A 22,010-nucleotide genomic window follows, 5' to 3' on the forward strand; every position below is an offset into this window, starting at 1 on the left:
TTTAGCCATCTCTGTGGGCGGCCATTTTGTCACTTCTGTCGTCTGAAATGACATCACAACTGCTCAGGGCCCAGGTAACGACCAATCAGAGCTCACCTGTTTTCCGAAGCTGAGCCATGGTTGGTCGTTATCTGAGCCCTTAGCATTTGTGATGTCATTTTCAGTTGGCAGAAGTGACAAAATGGCCGCCCCCTTTGGTTGCAAAAAACGGGTGGATTTCGCTGGGCACATATTAACAAAAACTGACTAACTTTTGGTGTTCTTAAACCACCAAGTAAATCATTTACCTGCCCATTTCTGAAAACGTGGAAGTGAGCCTTTCCAATTTCCACTTTAAAAATACTCAACAAGCTGCTAATCGAATTGTGAAAATTATGTTAATCTTCATTGTTTATACTCCCTCTATAAAGATGCAGTTTTTTTACATACTTATTTAATGCTAATGGGCTGAATTAGGTCTTAGTAATAGTAACAACACATATTAAGTTGTTCAGCAGTTCCTTTGGGTCCTTAGAGCCATATAGAAAGTTTGATCTCATTATTAAGAGTTAACTGCCTGCAACTTTATGTTCAGTCTCACGGCTCCCGTTGAGCAGTGCAGCAGCCAGTGACTGTTCAAGCAGCTATATGGTACCTGAACAAAGTTAAAGGACAACTTTGTGGAATTATATAGTGAAGTGGGAAGCATGTTTAACAAAGAATGCATTTGTCATTCTGCATCTACTGAGAGTCAACATTGGCCCATTAAGAGAAAAGGCAACATAATCCTCTGACTCCCTACTATGCTAGCTTTCTGTTTACAGATATCGATAGTACTGACCTTTTGGGAGCTCCAAGCACCTCTCACCGCACTGTCTCAATTGTGACTGCGCAAATACGTTGCCAGGTAGCTGTAGATGAGTCCAATCGTGATAGAATGGCAAATCTTACTCGGGTGGAATCTTGCTTATCTGGTAAACTGTGGAGGGAAAAAATGTTGACGTGCTAGAAATAAAGTGATTGCAATTTTCGAATCAGCATGCCAATTTTAGTTTCTTGGCTCGAATTAAATGAAGGCAGTTTGTATAACTGCAAAATTGTATGTCCCCTCAAAATAACAACACAAAGCCATTCATGTCTAAACCGCTAACCAACAAAAGTGAGTACACCCCTAAGTGAAAATGTGCAAATTGGGCCCATTTCAGCCATTTTACAGCCCACAGACCAACCCGCCCCGTCCACACACCCCCACCCCCCACCCCGGTCTCATGTGGCTCATTACTGTTATAAGGTCTCAGATATGAGTGGGGAGCAGGTGTGTTAAATTTGGTCATATCACTTTTACACTCTATCATACTGATTAGTGGAACTACAATACGCCACCTGATTGATTCGAACTCTTAGAAAATCTAAAAAAAAAAAGAAAAAAAAAGACACATTTAACACACATAACACCCAAAAATGAGCAAAACACACTTGGGAGACATCTTTTGGAGGGATTTTTTTCAACCTGTGTAAACGTAGTTCGTGTAGACATGGCCTTATACGACTTATTGGACTTTGCAATTGAAGTGACTTCACATTATCGTTACTGATAGCAAAATGAGCGCTAAGTAAATAATGGACAACAGTTATTCACTTAAGCTATCACAATCATATAAATGGGACATAGAGTATTATGGAAAATTAACTTTTTAATTACCTGTATAAAATGAGTCACTTCTCGAGAGTGTTTAGAGTGAACTAAGCAAATTGACCAACAAAGAACTCTAACAAGCAGGACAAGACATGAACCACAAGAAAACGAGACGCAACATGCTACAAATTAACAGTGAGTTAGGTGCAAATTTTCAGACAAATAGACAAATAAATCGTATTCAAGCAGTAGAATTCATCATGGTCATAACTAAGAAAAACAGGAGTGAATGTTTTACATAACCCTAGAAAATGCCTGGTACATTTGAAGAAATGGAAGCAATCAGGCATTACATTAAGAAATTATATATTCGATAAAACGTTCAATAGAAAAAAGGAAAAGAAACCCGATCGCAGCATGGCGCGTGATGTAGGCAGCTCGCTTCCGCCTCCAAACATGAAGAAGAAGCATTTAAACCAAAGAAGAAGAAGCTGTTAACTCAACGGAGCATGCTCGTGGGCCCGGCGGCTGTGCGCTATGCTCGCGTCCAGCGGGCGAGCACCTTAACTTTGCTCAAATAAATGACCACTCGACTCAGTACAACTCCTACAATTAAATGATATTATGCACGAAAAATTTTAAATAATAATAATAATAATAATAATAATAATAATAATATAATAATAATAATAATAATAATTTAAAATTTTGTTTATTTAATCTTTATATCGGCCAGTTTATTTCCCTCTTTCATAATTACATTGACCTCTTATTAAGGGTTAAGTATTATGTTAAAATAAAACAACCTAAATGTATTTTTCTTCGGGTCATTATTTTCAATAGTTTTTCAAAATTCAATATATATCAATATCGACCAATGTGAAACACTTATATTGTGACATATCTTTCAGTCATATCGCCTAGCCCTCTGTCATATCATATCATATCATATCATATCATACACTCTCATAATGTTTATAGTACATTTTTCATCGTAGTATCTGTCTGGCTTCTTATGACTGTGTGCCTCATGTGACCAGTGAAACAGCACTTGAGCATGATTGGAGAATTCAACCATTGAAAACTTTTTTTAGTCTGGCAACTTCCGTCTAGTAACACTGGGGACTATTTATTATCTGCACAGAGTAGTATATTGGCATTAAAGAGAAATTGAAAGAACAAAAGCACCTTAGATAATTGTTTTGCTGGTATGGTTCCATGGTTGGTGACTCGCAATAGTTTTTTTTTTTTTTTTTTTTCCAGACAAGAACAATAATAGCATAGCATTGTTCCCACCAAGTGGCAGTTAATGCCGCATCACGTTGACAGTATCCTGATCCGCTTACGACACTGTAAAATATCTTTCACTGGGACTTGAGCAATAAAACTGTTCAATTTGGAAGCCCGACTTGTAATCTCGCCTGCACAGCTGCGGGCCGTGCTCCGGACATTAATGAGAATATGATTGATCATATGAGGGGTAATTGAAATTGATTCATCATTTGAGAGTTAAAACATCATCTTTCCTGCCTTTCTTGCAGGGCTATCGAGGTTTCAGAGCAGTGAAAAGTAGCGATGGGGAAAATGAAGCTTCATGAGGCACTTGCGATATTTTTTACTCCGCTAGATGGTGCTGTTTGTTTTAAAGGTAAACACTAGTGTAATGGAAATGTATTACATTTTAAACCAAGAGTGCCATCTAGAGCAGTGGCCCCCAACCTTTTTTCAGCCATGGACCGGTTTATACAAGTCTATACCGTTTGCGACCCGGCCCCGTAACTATTCGCCGACAGCCGGAGGGGGTGCGAGTGGTGCCCAATACGTCTGTTTGTTTTACTCATTTGCTAGCTTGTGCATTTAATATTAGCATTACGCGATGGAGATGCTAGCACGGAGATGCTAGCTTGTGTATTTAATATTTGCGTTACGCAACGGAGATGCTAGCACGGAGATGCTAGCTTGTGCATTTAATGTTTGCGTTACGCGACGGAGATGCTAGCACGGAGATGCTAGCTTGTGCATTTAATGTTTGCATTACGCGACGGAGATGCTAGCACGGAGAAGCTAGCTCGTGCATTAAATGTTTGCGTTACGCGACGGAGATGCTAGCACGGAGATGCTAGCACGGAGATGGTAGCTTGTGCATTTAATGTTTACGTTACACGACGGCAATGCTAGCATGGAGATGCTATTTGGTGCATTTAATATTTGCATTATGTGACAGAGATGCAAGCACGTAGATGCTAGCTTGTGCATTTAATATTAGTGTCACGCGACAGAGATGCTAGCACGGAGATGCTAGCTTGTGCATTTAATATTTGCATTACGCGACAGAGATGCTAGCACGGAGATGCTTGCTTGTGCATTTAATTTTTGTGTTATGTGACGGAGACAGGGGGGCGCGGGGGGGGGGGGTGATGTAGGGTCCAGGTTGCCGCGGCCTGGTCCAAAGCGGCCCGGTGGTTGGGGAGGAGTCAAAAACGATCACAAGTGCTTCATGAAGCTTCATTTGTCCATCACTAGTGAAAAGTGACAATCTGCATTATCGTGGCTGGCCCAAAAAGGCAAATCATGATCAGTACAAGCAGAGACCATGCCACTTCATTTACATTCCGCAGAAGATTACAAAGATGAGGTTGTTGCGTAATTTATTGTTCTGCACCAAAGATTTGTGTGATACAAACTCAGAGCCGGATGTGTTATCACATCTGGCTACACATTGTGACCGGAAGTGGATTAGTGTGCTGGTTGACTATGACGGTCGAGTGTGTCTTTAATCTGCAAATCCACAGATCTGACAGAGATCATGGCGGCGGCCTGGAGTCACACGAAGAGATCCGAATGATGCAGCCAGCTGTTGTCGAGGCCCTGCCAGATTACGGAGGACTGCGGGTAAAAAAGCTGTTCAGGCTCTCATTTTATCCTCACAGCGGCACTGCTTTTTTCATCATTGGACGCTAACTCTCTCAGACCGAGAGCACTATACCTGTGTGCAAAGTCTATTAGCAGGCAGTGATGCGAAATGGCCCCTTTGATTGCTCGTGCGTCCATTTACGTTTTCGAGTTACTATGATACCTCAGTCCTGGTCGCTTGGCAGATGAACGCACCGCAGCTAAAATAAACCATCAGAAAGCTTATAGCCCCTCTGTGGCTCACGTTTTGGGTGGGTTGACTACCACAAGTTGATCACTGATTTCATGGAACATTTCTCCCCCATTTCCAGTCATACTAGACTAAAGCCCGATTTTGGTTGTCTTAAAAGAATATCCTGTATGAATTAAGGGTGATTTTTTTTCCCTCCACGATCAAATTGCAAAATAGTTGAGGTCAACATTCGTACATGTTAAACCTGTGTGCAGAAAAGCTATTACAGTTACAGAAAATGAACGAAATAACTAAAACTAAATTGATTTTCGTTAATGAAATTAAAAACAAAAGTACTTTTGGTGTTCATTTTGAAATGTATTTATTTTGGTATTGCAATATGTCCGTACAGAAGAGAGGAGGTCAAACAGTCGTTTGAGAATTGCAGTTTACTTTACTTTATCTTACGATTAATCGAAACGGGATTAAAAATCTATTTAAACTGATTAATATATGCATCGATGAAAAAAATCAAATCAAATCAATTGATCTAACAATCCCTTCAAGTCGAGACACACCGAGTGTTGCATTTATGAACTCGGGACATCTTAGCACTCACAAGCCCGAAACATCAACACCTAACAAAAGACATAACATACCGCACACCATACCTAGGTCATTAGAATATACTCATTTAGAGTGCTTAAAAATTATGTTCCTCCTAATCTTTAACGTTTTTTCCATTCCAGATAGGCTACATACCGCATTTTGAATGTGGAGATCAAATTATGCGCCTGTGTCAAACATCAAGGCCTATTGCTTTTGTGGATGGCTGCAGCACCACACTAGAAAATTGTAGTGATTACAAAAAAAAACACAAAAAAAAAAGAATTGAAAATCAGGAACTGAAAATCGAATCGGATCTTGAGTGAATCGTTACATCCCTATTATTGACTTTTTTTTTTTTTGAAATCTTGCACTTGACAAATGCTCCATATATTTTTTTAAAAACTCAGAAAAACATTAAAAAAAAATAATAACAACTAACACGCTCTAAAAACGGATTAAAAGTATAAATTAAAAAATAATAACAATAAAAAACATGACGAATTTTTCTTGACACGTGTTATTTCAACAACCTTTTCAGATGTTAAAAATCAATATGTAACCTTAATTCTATGCTAACTAATCCATGCCGAAATGTAAATCCATCACATTACTGAAGATCACTTCAGTGACATCTGCCTGCCTTCACTTTTCTAATTCTGAAATTCAAATTAGATAGTCTTGTGTTGATATACTTTTCCATGCAAGTCATTTATACATTAAGAAAAACATTTGCATCCCCCGGAAAGTTACCTATTTTACTGTTCGATTTCGGCAAATAACATGGTTTATTATTGTTTACAAAAAAATGAAATGAGATGAATAGCCCAGAGATGAGTCAAACTACTGCCTCCAAGGGGCAGCATTCAATAGTTATTATTAATATTTAAATCATTTTCTGCAAAACTTCCAAATGAAGAAATAAGCTTCTACCAATTACATCCATGGAGAGACTCAATAACACTTTTTTGACATGCGCTTCAAAACGACTCTCTTCCCACGTCACACTCCTGTCCTAGTTTTGATGAGATAATCAACACCAGTCTCCTACTTGAAATGCAAACTGCAGTGAAAAGGAAAGGAAAAAAAGAAAGAAAAAAAAAAGAAATGCTGCCTCAAATAAGAGTCTATATGCATGATTTGGGCTTCTTCGTAATTTGACAATACTGTCAACTTGACGGCCTGGTGCAAATTAGCTCAGTAGTTGCGAAACACTCTTTCCATTTATTTAATCTTCTCTCCGTCAACAGTCTTCATGGTGAAATGTGAATTTTGATCAGCGAAATGAGGTCTGCTGAAAAAGCGGCAAATATGAGAAGCATAGTTTCCCGAGGACCCGGGTTTAAAAGATGCACATTCAAACGATTTGGTGTCCTTTAACAGCCATTTTAGGGCTATTTACCACTGTTCCTTATTGACAATTCCAGCATTCAAATAGCATGGGCAGCCAGGCATCAAGCTCATTAGACTTAGAAAAGTAAGTGGTTGATTGTTCTCCTTCACTGGTAATGAAAATGAATGAAGACTTTGCGGCTAAAACACAGTAGCCTTTAAAAGCACAGACACATCTTGAGCAATATTATTTCAAATATTGTGATCCATTATCCATTATGACGTGATGTGGTTGCAACACTCTTTTAACTAGCTCGGAGCTCATTGTTTAGTACATCCTGTCCACGAGTAGCATCCCACTTTTGATTGGTGCACTTGGGAGGGTAAGAGCTACGGATGTAACGATTAACTCAAGCCCCTTTTCGATTCGATTTTCAGTTCCGCATGTTCGATTCGATTTTTTTAAAAATTGCTACCATGCTTGCCTCTGTGTGTGGTTCTGCAGCCATCCACAAACGCAATATGCAATGACGTTTGGCGCAAAAGCATAATTTGACCTACACATTCAAAATGTGCTATGCATCTGGAATGAAAAAAAGGTTCAAAACATCATTTTCTAGATGAATTTAACTCAAGTTTCAATTAATTGATTCGATTAATCGATTCGGTTAATCTATTGTTCAGGGTGAATCGATTTGAAATCACTTTTTGATTAATCATTACATCCCTAGTAAGAGCGCTTAAAAAAAGAAAACGCAGCTTTGACATTCCCAAAATCACATTGTCTGAGATGACGATTTTGATCCCAAAATGATACATCATTCAGCCTTACTGCAGTATGTAAATTGCTCCCACTTATTTGCAGAGGTGGGCATTTTACTCAATTTTCCTGTTCCGTCATTCGTCAGCGGCCACGGTATCCGTTCATCATTCGTCAGTCTGTCATTTTTCGCGACAAACCGAATTGTAATAGTCAGTCAGTCCGTCAGATAAACACGTCAGGTATTCCGTCAGAAGTCCGTCACTCTGTCAGTCGGTCCTCCCCCCCAAAAAAACGTCAGCGAAACGGGCGCCGTCGACCGATGGACCAGTCTGACAGAATACCCACCTCTGCTGCTTCGTAACAATGAGGTGGAAACGTAGAATGGCTCGATAAGAAATAGGCAGATAACAAAAGATTTACTTGGTTGTTTCGTTTAAAAAGCTACATTTTCCATAAAACATGCACAGTATATGTTGTTGTTGTTGTGAATTTCAGCTTGGGTCAGCACAGTGAGTCACTTACGTGTTTTGTTTCGCTCGGTTTACCCTGGATTTCCTTCCTTAAGCAACCCAGAAAATTGTTTTGAATAGATTTGTTAGCGTTTGTGTAATTTGGTACAATACAATACAGTGTTTGATGGCAGTGATGGCCTCTCACTGCTATCGCGGCATGTGAGACGACGAAGACCTTTCGAAGAGGGTCACGGTGATTTTTAGAGCGACGTGTTCTCCTGACCTCTCGTGCGTGTCACAGACACTGTTCTAGCATGGGATCGCAAACGTGACTCTGCGAGACGTTCTTGCATAAGACGATTCTCATTTGGGTGACTTAAAAATCACAGACAGGTAAAGAAATTAAATATGATGATGATGATAATAACAATAATAATAATAAAAACTGAAAAATAGTCCTAATGCGAGACGACACAATGACACAATTGAAGCTTCAGATGCTATGGGTATAAAGCATACAGTATGAGTCATACTCACACACACACACACACACACACACACACGCCCACATCCAGCCTGTCATATAATTACATCCAGCCCACGGAACCATTAAATAAATAGCGTGGAATTGGCCTATAAAGCAAGAATGAAAAAATAGGGTACCTTTGCTATTCTCAGACAATTCAGACAATTACTCTACTCAATGTCACGTACTTGCAGAAAGCTGTAAGAGACCAGATTTTATTAATAACGCACATTTTTATACAGAAGGTGCCACCACCAACAAAAGCAGCAATAATTTAACTGTACACAACTAAAAGCACCACTTTAAAGCGGAAGTCAACCCAAACATATATATATATTTTTTTACAGAATCTGTTCTACGCAGGCCCACTAGTTGAAACACGGCATTCTGATTAATATTGTGTGTGTGGAACAAGAGTTAAGCCACCCGTTTTTAACCATCTCAGGGGGCGGCCATTTTGTCACTTCTGTCGACTGAACATGACATCACAGTTGCCCAGGGCTTAGATAATGACCAATCATGGCTCAGCTTCAGAAAACATGACATCACAGTTGCCCAGGGCTTAGATAATGACCAATCATGGCTCAGCTTCAGAAAATAGCTGAGCCATGAATGGTCATTATCTAAGCCCTGGGCAACTGTGATGTCATGTTCAGTCGACAGAAGTGACAAAATGGCCGCCCCCTGAGATAGCTAAAAACAGGTGGATTTCTCATATTGCACAAACACAATATTAATCAGAATGTCTTGTTTCAACTAGTGAGCCTGCATAGAACATATTCTGAGACAAAATGATACAGTACGTTTGGGTTGACTTCTCTTTAAGTAGTTACCGCAGCTGCTCTCATGCTGAAAATCATGAATTTCCCCACTGCAGGACTAATAAGGTTTATATTCTATTCTATTCTATTCTATTCTATTCTATTTTAGTACATTGACTGCATTTGGTACCCCAACAGAAAAGTTGCCAAAAAGCAGCACAGGTCTGCTATTTCAGTACCGTTCACTCACCAGAAATTCCCACCATGCTGGCTGAAGAAGCTTTCCGTCGGTTTTAGTGTCAGTTATCAGGATCAGCATAACCGCTCTTTATTCAAAGCATAATACAAGTCACAAGTCCACTATTAATATTATGGTTTCGTTTTTTTATTAGAAGGAACCAGTGGCCAATGATGATGACTCAGCATCGACTGCACGTGTGTACTTGTATGACCTTTAACAAGTATCCAGTCCCCTGACAGCCAGTGTAATCGTCAGCCAGTTGGAAGTGTAGGCTGACGATAAAACAGACTCGAACCTTTTCTGTTGTTAAATCTGTAAACACAGATGGGTCTAAAAATTATACTACTAAAGAACAAGTATATATTGGTGCTATTCTGTCACTGTCATTGTATGAGGTGATTGAGGAGCGTTGCCTCATATACCCGCAAAATATTTCGACCTCCTCCCTACATGTGGGACCTTGTTTACTTTGTAAAGTTGCATTGCGCCACGTTGATTTGCTGCACGTCACTCGAGGCAAGCCAAAGTTTGAGTTTTTCACCCTGGTCTGTTGTAGTTCATTAGTTCAGTTTTTCATTGCGGTTTAGCTCAGGACTCTGAATAAATTGTTTCTAATTACGATTTAACAGAAGAGGGGTTTACCTTGGGCTGCTCGATTATGTCTAAAATATGAATCGCGATTATTTTGGTAATAATTGCAATCATGATTATTCAAACATTTATCATCAGATCATTTATTTTTTGGTATAAAACAAGAAAATATTTAAGATAAATAAATGTAACTAAATTCCTTTTGTACCAAACAAAATGTATAAAGTAACTTATAATTAAAAAAATGTGCAAATATATGAATTTATGTATGATATCCTTATGTAAACCAAAAGTGCGTTGGATATAAATGCATATTAATAATCGTCTTTTACGATTATGTCAATTTTATAAACGTGGAGTGTAACAATCGTAATTGTAATTGAATTTTGATTAATTGCACAGTTCTAGGTTTCCCCAAATAGTAACATTGGAAGCTTTTCCCCAAATGTCTAACTGAAGTACAGCTTTAAGTCATGATGGACAAACGAAGCTTCATGAAGCACTCGCGATCATTTCTGACTCCTCTATTTGGCACTCTTGGTTTAAAGATGCAGTGGAAATGTGCTAAATGTCCATTGTACTAGCCGTTATTTTTAAACGAACAACACCTTCTAGCGGAGTCAAAAATACCACAAGTGCTTCATGAAGCTTCATTTTCCCATCATTAGTTTTAAGATTATTGGTCTTGAACATGTCGTAATTTGAATAAATATCCCAACATCTACAGTATGTACCTAATGCAACTATTTACTATTTTGTTCTCACATCTGTCCCAAGTGCTTTCCCCTTTATCCCCTGTCGCATTTCCACTATTCCGTACGAAATAAAGGCAGATTGCAATGGCCATTGAGCGCAGTGCAAACACGCGATGATGGGATCACTTGAAGGCCACAAGGTGATTAGAGCGTTAAGTCCATAAGAGTGCAGTTTCACTTGCCACTGCTGGCACAGAACGACGCGCAAGATATTTGCTGCAATGAATGATCCGAAAGACAGATTCAACACGGTCAGCTGTTGTTTATTGCCAATATGCATTTTGTGTTCTTACAGAGGACAGTGGAAATTTACCAGGACAGGCTGCTGCATGTGTATTTGTCTTTCGACAAAAGTCAAGCAGCATATGGCCCATTACTCAGCTGTTTTGCGCACCTTATTCCAAGTAACTGCAAACAATTTTAGGAGTACAATGAGGCTGCTCTTGTTTAGTTTATGTGGAACAGAAGATCTTGTGCAAAGCGAGGATTAAATGACAAAGACAACCTTCAAGGAGTAAAATGCTGTGTGATATTAATTAAAGCGCAAAAAGTGTGACGTATATTTGTATAATGATGTACGCTTGTTTTGTTATTAGGCAACTGGCAGTAATTAAGAAAGGGTGCTGTAACCAACCACATAAGCGATTAGGCCTCACCACTTTGTTCTGTATAAAAACACCACGACGTAACAACATGATACTGAAGCAGAATGCAGATGTCCGTTTTGTCCCATTTTCTCCAACCTGCTGCCAATATAAACAGCAGGCTGGCCGGTGCGAGGCGGACGCTCGCCATCTTTGAAGGGAGAGACACTAGGAGGACTGACGCGGTCTGCCGAGTCCATCTCATCTCTTAATTACCGTCGTCCCTGGGACCCGGCCGGTTAAGTACTCCACTTGCGCAGCAGGCTGGAGACTCCGCTGAGCGCGAGCAGATGGAAGGAGTGAGCTAACCTCCTTCCGCCATAACAAAGCAGAGCAGCTAGAGCTCAACAAGGCCTTACTTGGCAATCTGGCTCATGAACTCGTGCGCTGTGTATGCCTGTTTTGTTGATAATCAATAGAAACTGCTTTTTACTAGACTTCATTGCTTCTGGTTCAAACAGAGGATTAAATCTGACATGCAAGCTTGCTTTAACTCTTATTAGGAGAAACGCGTGATTGACAGAGTGAAAACAGGCCATGAGGAATAAAAACATAGTAGTGGGTTCATTTAGGTGAAATGTGGGTAGATTATTATTTTCATAGCTAGGCATTCTGTGTATGTGACAAGCCTGTCGGTCTGTCACTGACGGACGCCCATTTTTCTGATGGTCGACGAATGACGGGACAAATTAAAAAAATTAATTAATCAAATAAAATATATTAATATACATATACATATATACACATATATACATATATATATATACATATATACATATATATATATATATATATACACATATATACATGTCCACTGATAGTGTAGTGGTACACACGCCTGAGTTGTGTGCAGGCAGCGTGGGATCGGTTCCCGCTCAGTGACAGTGTCTATGTGTGCCCTGCGACTGGCTGGCGACCAGTTCGGGGTGTAGTCTGCCTGCGCCCATTGACGGCTGGGATAGGCTCCAGCAATTCCCCGCGACCCTGTATAGGATAAGCGGTTTGGAAGATGACATGACATGACATATATATATATATACACATATATACATATATACATATATGTATAAACATATACATATATACATATATGTATAAACATATACATATATACATATATGTATAAACATATACATATATACGTATATACGTATATATACGTATATATACGTATATATACATATATATACGTATATACATATATATACGTATATATACATATATATACGTATATACATATATATATATACATATATATACGTATATACATATATACGTATATATATATGTATATATATATATATATATATATATATATACACACATACATATATAGATACATACATATACACATACATACATATATACACATACATATATACATATATATACACATACATATATACATATATACATATATACATGTCATGTCATCTTCCAAAGCGCTTATCCTATATAGGGTCGCGGGGAGTTGCTGGAGCCTATCCCAGCCGTCAATGGGCGAAGGCAGACTACACCCCGAACTGGTCGCCAGCCAGTCGCAGGGCACACATAGACACTGTCACTGAGCGGGAATCGATCCCACGCTGCCCGCACACAACTCAGGCGTGTGTACCACTACACTATCAGTGGACGTCATACATAAACATATACATACATATGTATACGCACATACATAAACATATACGCATATATATATATATATATATATATATATATATATATATATATATATATATATATATATATATATATACATATACGTATATATACATATACATATATATACATATACATATACGTATATATACATATACATATACGTATATATACATATATATACATATATATACATATACATACATATATATACATATACACATATACATACATATATATACATATACACATATATATACATATATACATATACACATACACATATATACATACATATACACATATATACATACATATACACATATATACATACATATACACATATATACATACATATACACATACACATATATACATACATATACACATATACACATATATACATATATACATATATACATACATATATACATACATACATACATACATACATACATACATACATACATACATACATACACATATACACACATATACACATATACACACATACACATATATACATATATATACACATATACACATATATACACATATATACATATATACACATATATACATATATATATACACATGTATATATATATACACATATATATACACATGTATATATATATACATATATATATACACATGTATATATATATATATATATACACATATATATATATATATATATATATATACACATATATATATACACATGTATATATATATATATACACATATATATACACATGTATATATATATATATACACATATATATACACATGTATATATATATATATACACACATGTATATACATATATACATGTATATATATACATATATACATATATACACATACACATATATACATATATACATATATATATATATATATATATATATATATACACATGCATACACATACACATAGACTCTTGCACATATACTCGCTTGCCTTCCCGCGAACATATGGGCTAATGAGGATCAATGGCAGATATGTGCCAGTATTAGCAGAGACACTAACGCAGCTAATCGTTCTTACTTTCTAGGATGTTCTCTCGTGGCCACACACAAACACACACACTACCTGACCTCAATCTTGCCTCCTTTCTGGACACAGGCTCTTGATGAAAGAGCAACACACTGTGGTTCAAATCATGTCACTTGTAATAGACCTTTGGCTTTAGACTTCACACAATCCTTCCACATGTGAAATGATAATAACAGCCCATTTCAGATAGGCAAGCTCCCGCAAATGGCACCAGAAATTAGCTATTGAAAGAGATAATCAACTACATCTGCAAAAAATGTGTGATGACCATGAGCTGGAGGCAAAAAAAGAAACATTCCTTAACACAAAAAACACTGCAGTGTATGTGACTCTTTAAATACTGGTTCTACAAAATAGCATTTTGTTCGACTAACTTGTTTAAAGGGATGCTTCCCATATGTATGCCACTTGCAGCAGTAAAAAGTTAACTTCATTATTTTTAATGCACATTGAATAACTTTAAAAACGTTTTTATAAATAATATAGCCGGCCGCCATGTCCATTGAACATGTGGTGTTTAAACGTCGGACTAGACTGCACAGTGATACACACACACAGCTTCGAGAATGGAACGTATCCATAGCGTCAATCCTGAAAGAATGAAGCCGTATCGTCGCTTGCCAAGTTTACCGAGTGAGATTTCAATTACGTGAAAGATGTAGCGCCGAATGTTTTTTGTATGGCACAAAATACACTTTGGAGAACAAGTAGACCAGGAAGTGTGGCCGACGGCACCATGTCTGCCATGTTGTTTGCTCGCTACACACGCGTGGCCAATGCTGCAATTAACATGTCCCCATACCTCAAATGCATGAAGATCAGAGTGCTGCTTTGGTCTCAGCGGCGGCAGAGCTAATGCTCACAATGTCGCCAACATTGCATGCGTGGCTGTTCTAGTTACTTTAAATAAATGTTAATATATGGTATACCTAAATCTTTTATATACTGTAAAATTGAATACATTACTATATGTATATCCATATATCCAAGTTATGAATACTTGTAAAGTATTGTTTGAATAGTCCATGTAACCAGTGTAACAATGTTTTTTGTTTTTTACTTTATTTTTGTGGTTTTTGTTCTTATTATAGTGTATACATACAAGACTATATTGTATTACAATTTGAAAGTACATCAACAGGTAATTAATGTCAGTGCTGGCTGTCAAAATGTTGGCTTTGTCTGTGCCTCCGTAAAGCTTATATAATACATTTTTCAAGTTGATGTGATTGTATTCTTGTTGTTAACTGTTATTCACATTTTACCCACAAACTCATCTCTAAAATATACACCACTAGATTTCGGTAAGGATAGGAATGAAGGTTCAGGTTCACTTTTTGCAGTTACAGTCTAACTGCATTGTACATGATTGATAGTGTCTTCATCGTGTCGACAAATAATACACATTCACTGTATATTTATTTATATACCTAAATATCGAAATAATTTTCCTTACTCTCTGCTTTATGTTGTTTGGACGGAATTGCTGACCAGCGGGGTAATTAAACCCTCAAACAACAGAAAAAAAAAAAAATGTGTTTCTGCTAAATATCTCTTTTCTTCAAACAAAACGCGCCAGGTCGAAAGCTCCGATTTCCTTGTCCTTGTCATATGTCAGCATTCCACGTGTCCCTACTGTATATTCGCCCGCCTGCCCTCAAACTGCAACCAATCCTGAGTCGACGTGACAGAAGCTGCAGGGAAGGTCAAGTTGTAATGTTTTTTTTTTTTCTTTCTTTTCACCCCAACACACACATACACTGAAGTCTCGTCCCCGTGGAAACTGCTACCTTTCATCTCCGTGCAAGATAATATTTTCTGACTCATCGGACACAATCAGCAGAATCACAGCAGCCGTTATTTAGTTTTAGAAGAGGGTTGATTTTCAGCCAACAGACTGTAATACAATGATGAATATGCTTTTCAAGTACTTTAAAGGTGGTCGCGTTCACTTGGATTGAATCAGGCGTCCGCTGCAGATAAATAATAGTACGAAAAAAATTTGCATAGGCCTCATGCAGATTGGGTCCATTGATATTTGTTAGCATCACTGCCTCTTTTTCTATTTCCAGTGTTACAGAGTTTCCTTCACAGTCGGACTTTCTCTCTCATGAATGTTTGATGCTGCCGTCAGCTGCTCTACTCTCCAACATTGGCTGGAGAGTCTTGGGTTGCACGGGGTAGCGCCACCAACTTCAAACTTAAAACATGTGGCTAAATGTGAGTCTTCTTACTTCAGGTATAGTGTAACTTCTGCTTTAAAACGGTATTATCTTTCATTGTCCTCACATGATAGAGCCAAAATAAGCAACAAAAAGGCTAAACCTATTTCAAGTTCAAGGGAAGTGAACCCAAACATATTTTTTTCAAGAATATGTTCTATGCAGACCCACTAGTTGAAACAAGGCATTCTGATAAATATTGCGTTTGTGGAATAAGGGTTAATCCACCCGTTTTTTAGCCATCTCTGGGGGGCGGCCATTTTGTCATTTCTATCGACTGAAAATGACATCGCAAGTGCTCAGAGCTCAGGTAGCGACCAATCACAGATCACCTGTTTTCTGAAGCTGAGCCATGATTGGTCATTATCTGAGCCCTGAGCATTTGTCATGTCATTTTCAGTCGATAGAAGTGACAAAATGGCCGCCCCCTGAGATGGCTAAACGCAGGTGCATTTGACTATTTAACTCATATTCCATAAACGCAATATTAATCAGAATGCCATGTTTCAACTAGTGGGCCTGCACAGAACATATTCTTGAAGAAAGTATGTTTGGGTTTAACTGAACTGAGCTATAGTTGAGTTTTACAACCAGGCAACATTAACCTTTTGGTACTTTTTGAGACATTTGACTTTCATCTTTGACCATGAAATTCCACCCACTTTGTATCAGGAGGCTGCTACCCATTTCTATTTTTTCCTTCTCAATTTGCTTCCGTGTACACGCGCAGCTAGCATTTCCTGCCATCCTGGCACGCCAAGGACTCCCAGAAAGAGCCATATGCCTCTTGTATATGTCGTCACAGCAACAATCTCCGTCTCCATCATGCACTTCACTTTTATTATGCAGCAGGAGCAGGAGTCCGCCCAAGTGGCCTGCAGGCACACTTAACCCAAAGAAACAACCTTGTCAGCATTCTTGTTTGAGTTTGCTGATTTATTCCAAATTGCAGCATAGGTACAAACTAATTTATGTTAGTTTTATATGTATATGTTGTTTTACATTTGATCTATCACTATCTTTCGGTAAATATTTGTATGAAAAACATTTCGTGAAGAAATATAAAACAACTATAACAGATACCCGAGTAATAATTCACTATGTATTTTTTGAAGTAACGTACGATTAATTAATTCATTGACTAAGAGAAGAATGCCAGCACTCTACCTCTGAACTAAAACAACAACAAAAAAGTACAACTTTTAATAAAATTGAAAAGTGTAAAAAGCCTTATGATAAATTGAGGAGTACAAAGTTGGGATGTCTTTTCCAATTTAGAGAGTAAAAGTAACATGTCATCCGAAAAATCAAGCAGTTAAGTACAGATACCTACAAAACTACTTAGGGCAGCAATTACCATATTTGTATTTTGTTTCTCCCCATGACAGGAAAACGGCGAGGAAGTTAGTGAGCGTGCCTTCTGGTGCCTGGTGATGTGATATTCTTTGGCCGCTGCGCAAACAAGTTCATTGCGCATTCATAACCACAAAATGTCATACAAAACATTGGCACAATCATAAACAGAGGACCCACTTTGATAGTTTTGCATCCTGTTTCGGATAAGCTCACTCAGCAAAATCTCATTTCATCCAACTCCCACTTCAGGTGTGCTCCAGGGCTCTGTCCTGAGGACCCAGCTTTTCTTCACCTACACCCTCTACCCACAGAACAGAATGGCTACTTGTGAATTTTATGCCAGGGACGCTAACTTTTTATTCTGAGATGAGATTTGCATGATACATGTTACCCTAATTAATATTTGTTTTGTCATTATTTATTTGATCAATTTAGCAATATTCTCTAACGGACTATATGATTAACCTGTCCAGAAATCCTACTGGAGGGCTTTACCAGGGCTACACAGATTTCTGATGGAGCTATAGCACCCCCTAGCCCCGGTGCATGATTATTATTAGTGAAAGCAAAAAGTTAGGACCCACAAAAACCTAATGCAGTATATTAAGCTCAATATTTGACTTAAAAAAGAATTCATAAAAGCAAGAGGGCTTTTGAAACCCTGTGGAATTGTTGGTGAGATAAGTGTCAGAAAGGTAATATTTATAAATGTTTCATCTGGCACTGTAGTTTTTTTAAAAAACAAACAAACAAACAAATCAGTGCGTAAATTTCGTTACGTTGTCTGCTTCACGAGGGCTTGAGACGAACATTTGACACGTTTGGTATTTTTCATCTGGCGAGGTGCAAACTCACTGCAAGTCATATTTAGGGGGGAGTCGGGCAAGTCATGCCAATTTTTACCTAAAGTGAAATTTACGCGAGGGGATCACAGGAATGCCTCCAACCAAACATATCGTTTAGGATATTGTGTATCCCTGGGAGCAATCACTTTTGGATCTTAAACTGTTTGAGAAATATAGCTTTAGAAAAAAAAAAGTGGTTTTGCGGCACAACGCCCCCGAGCGATATTATTGTAAAGAAAATGATTGGGTTGACTTCCCCTTTTTTTTTTTTTACCTCACCTACCACTGAAAATTAAATGTGGCCCTTGAGCACAAAAGTTTGCTCACCACTGATTTACAGCATACATTTCCCCAGAAAGTATTTCCCACCTTGAATAACCCCTAAGCCACTACACTGTATGGACGAGCGATGACAGGTCACCGCACTCCATCAGAGAACAGCTCGCCATGGCGACGGCATCCACTGCTGATATGTCAGTGGGTGCATGAATGCCTTTGCAAAACTGCCGTCTGCCAACCGTTTGGCACTCGCCTGTACACTTGCCGCCTTACCTCAAGTTAGTGAGGACCTTTGCAATTATATGGCGCATTGTTGTACAAAAACGACTTGTGTTACATAACTTACAGCTAAATCCTGTCGCCAAGGATCAGACATAATAGAAAGCTATTCAGAGTACAATTTGGCTGAAAGTGAAAGCTGGAGGAGTCGTTTCGACTAAACAAAAGAAGCTGGCATGATGTAATGTGGTGCGTTTGTGGCGTATTATTCAATTATATTCGGCCTCTCGACGAATGATGATTCACTTGAGGCAGCTGACAGCTTGAGTGAGCCTCTTTAGTGTTACAGTGCGCACATGGCGGCTTGGATAAAAACTGGAACAAAAGTGCAAGAACAGTGGATGGGAGAGGCGAAGCGGATGTGCGTCTACAGGCCATCTTGGACCACAAAGAGTCCAAGTGGGAATTTGGATGTTAAAGGAGGCAGGGAGGTGTTGGACTCATCTAACCCTTGGGCTCCGCATCTCAAAACGCATCGTCTTTTCCTCTCTTAGCTTTTATCCGCTGGCATCTTTGCAGCCATTAACTTGACATGGCGTACAAGAGAAAGAAGAGTTGACGGACAAGGCAGAGGACATTGAGTCCGAAGGGGCCGTATTAAATAACAATGAATTGAAGATTTTATCATGTCCAAATTCAATTGGTCATGATCAGTTGCAGTGAAGACATCTAGCACTTCGAGCTGAAATAAATAAATAAAATGAAGCTTTTACAAATTCAACACTGCCCAGGGCTTTTTGCTGCTGAGAGACAAACTAGTTCTGGGAATCAAACGTGTGCAATCCTGAGTGTGGCGTATCGGTCTAGTCGGTAATGTTTGCTTTCATGCTTTTTCAATATTGGAAACGATGAAAAGGCTTAGCTGAGTTGTATTATTACAAAAAGCAAGCCTGAGTGATTGGCACAACCATAAAATAATTATATTTACATCCAGTGTTACAAGGGAAAATTGTTGTGGATCCAGGATTTGTCAAATCAGCTAAAGCAGTGTCCACATAATAATCGGACTGAATATGATCAAAGTAGGTGAAGGCCCAGTTATCAAATATCTTTGAAAGATTATCACTTATCTTGTGTAGTCTCTTAAGATTGATTTGTTCTCCTGGTCTGGGCAACTAACAATTGTAAATATTAAATCTGTTTGGTCATCACCGACCAATCACTCTAATTGTCATGTGAAACAAAGATCGTCAATTAGTAAGCAGTGGCGGCTAACCAATAGAGGGCGCCAAATACATAAAAATGTAGTGATGGACAAATTAAAGTGACACTTGGATGAGCTTTACATAGGCACTTATATAATAGGTTTGCATGTAAAAATGACATCAGTACTAAAGTGCCCACCTCAAAAGTAGTGATTTAAGTGACTTTTTTTGTGATTAGGTTTACGACAAATTTCCCCGCCCCTTTTTGGGGCGTGGCTTATGTTTTCGGTCTCAGCTGTCCACATCACGGGAGGGAGCCAAGCGTGGTAATATTGCTCGCTTTGTCAGTTCTGTTGTCTAAAACGGCGACCCATCGCCACCAAAATGCAAATGCACATTACTACTCTTGTCCACTTGAACCTGTGAAAGTATAAAAATGTTCTCCACAATAGTTTGGATTTATTGACATAAAACATGATCTCATCATGCTCACCTCCACAAAAATCAAAAATACCGTGGCGATCGCTTCTCCACTTACACAGGCTGAAGCGAACAAGAGCATGAATGCGCACACGAGCAAACAAAAAGTTCCAGCGAGGAGGCTGACTGCACAGCTGAGTGTGGCTGCATTGGAACGTACCGTTTCGGCTGTTACGTTCCACTGCGTGTTATCGGTCGAAAAACTGTGGCCATTCCTCATCCAAATAAATGTGCACGTCCCCTCATTCCGACTTCAGTCTCTGTCTTGACTGGTGTTAAATGCCTCGCTCGTCCTAACCATGATCAGCAAAGAAGCAGTGTTTTGTTTTTTTAAGCAAAGAAGCAGTGTGCGCTCGTCCCGGCCTAAATCTATGTAGCTCTGCTGACTTCCACATTTCCTCATTCTCATATAAATCAGCCACGGAGAGGTTCATCCTTTTGATATGTTGAAGTGGTCATTAGTAAGGATGTCCACATAGATTTTGGTGCCAACTGATCACCGTTTTTGGACGTTATAAGCAATGAAAGTACAATGATTTCCGATGGAGAGTTTGGAATCGGTTACTCCCGTGACGCCGACCAAACAAGGATAGGACGGTAGGGGGCGCGGCCATTCTCCTCATTAACAAGAGGCGTTATTCATGGAGTCACTTATTTCCTAATTCCTCCCAAATTTATTGATGAAATAGAAAATGACAACTCTTTCCATTTTCCAGTACAAAAAATATATAAAATGAACTTGTTAGTGAAAACATGGCCATCCAGGCCCCACCGTCTTTTTAATCTTCCTGAAGCACAATTTTTGACTCCTCTAGTCTAGAAGATGGCACTTATTTACACTAATTTATTTCCATTGCACTAGCCATTGCACTAGCCTTAATCTTTAGACCAAGAGCACCATCTAGAGGAGTAAAAAAAAAAAAAAAACAACAAAAACATCACAAGTGCTTCATTAAGCACTTTCACGAATAAAAAGCCATGTTTCTTATTTTTACAAGATTGGCCCTTAGCCTCCCCTGTTCCAAAATCCCATCTGCGCCCCTGCTACCTCTGTTGCTGGAAACAAATAGAGGGCTGTGTCGAGTGTATGTAAAACGTGTCTCTTATGTCGTTCGCAACAATGAAAATGCTATGGTAACAGCTAGCATAGCATCTTCATCTTCTTTGTATTTTAGGGCAGTCTGAATGCCCTGGTTTGGTGGAGGAAACTGATGATTGCTGCAAAGCTACTAAAAATATACGATACATTTTTCCTAAGATTACAGTATGTGGTCTTTTATGCTGAGTAATCAAGAGTGCATAATAGCTAACC

This window comes from Filicampus tigris, chromosome 19, assembly GCF_054856515.1.
Source record: "Filicampus tigris isolate MCC_2025a chromosome 19, RoL_Ftig_1.0, whole genome shotgun sequence".
Lineage (NCBI taxonomy): Eukaryota > Metazoa > Chordata > Actinopteri > Syngnathiformes > Syngnathidae > Filicampus > Filicampus tigris.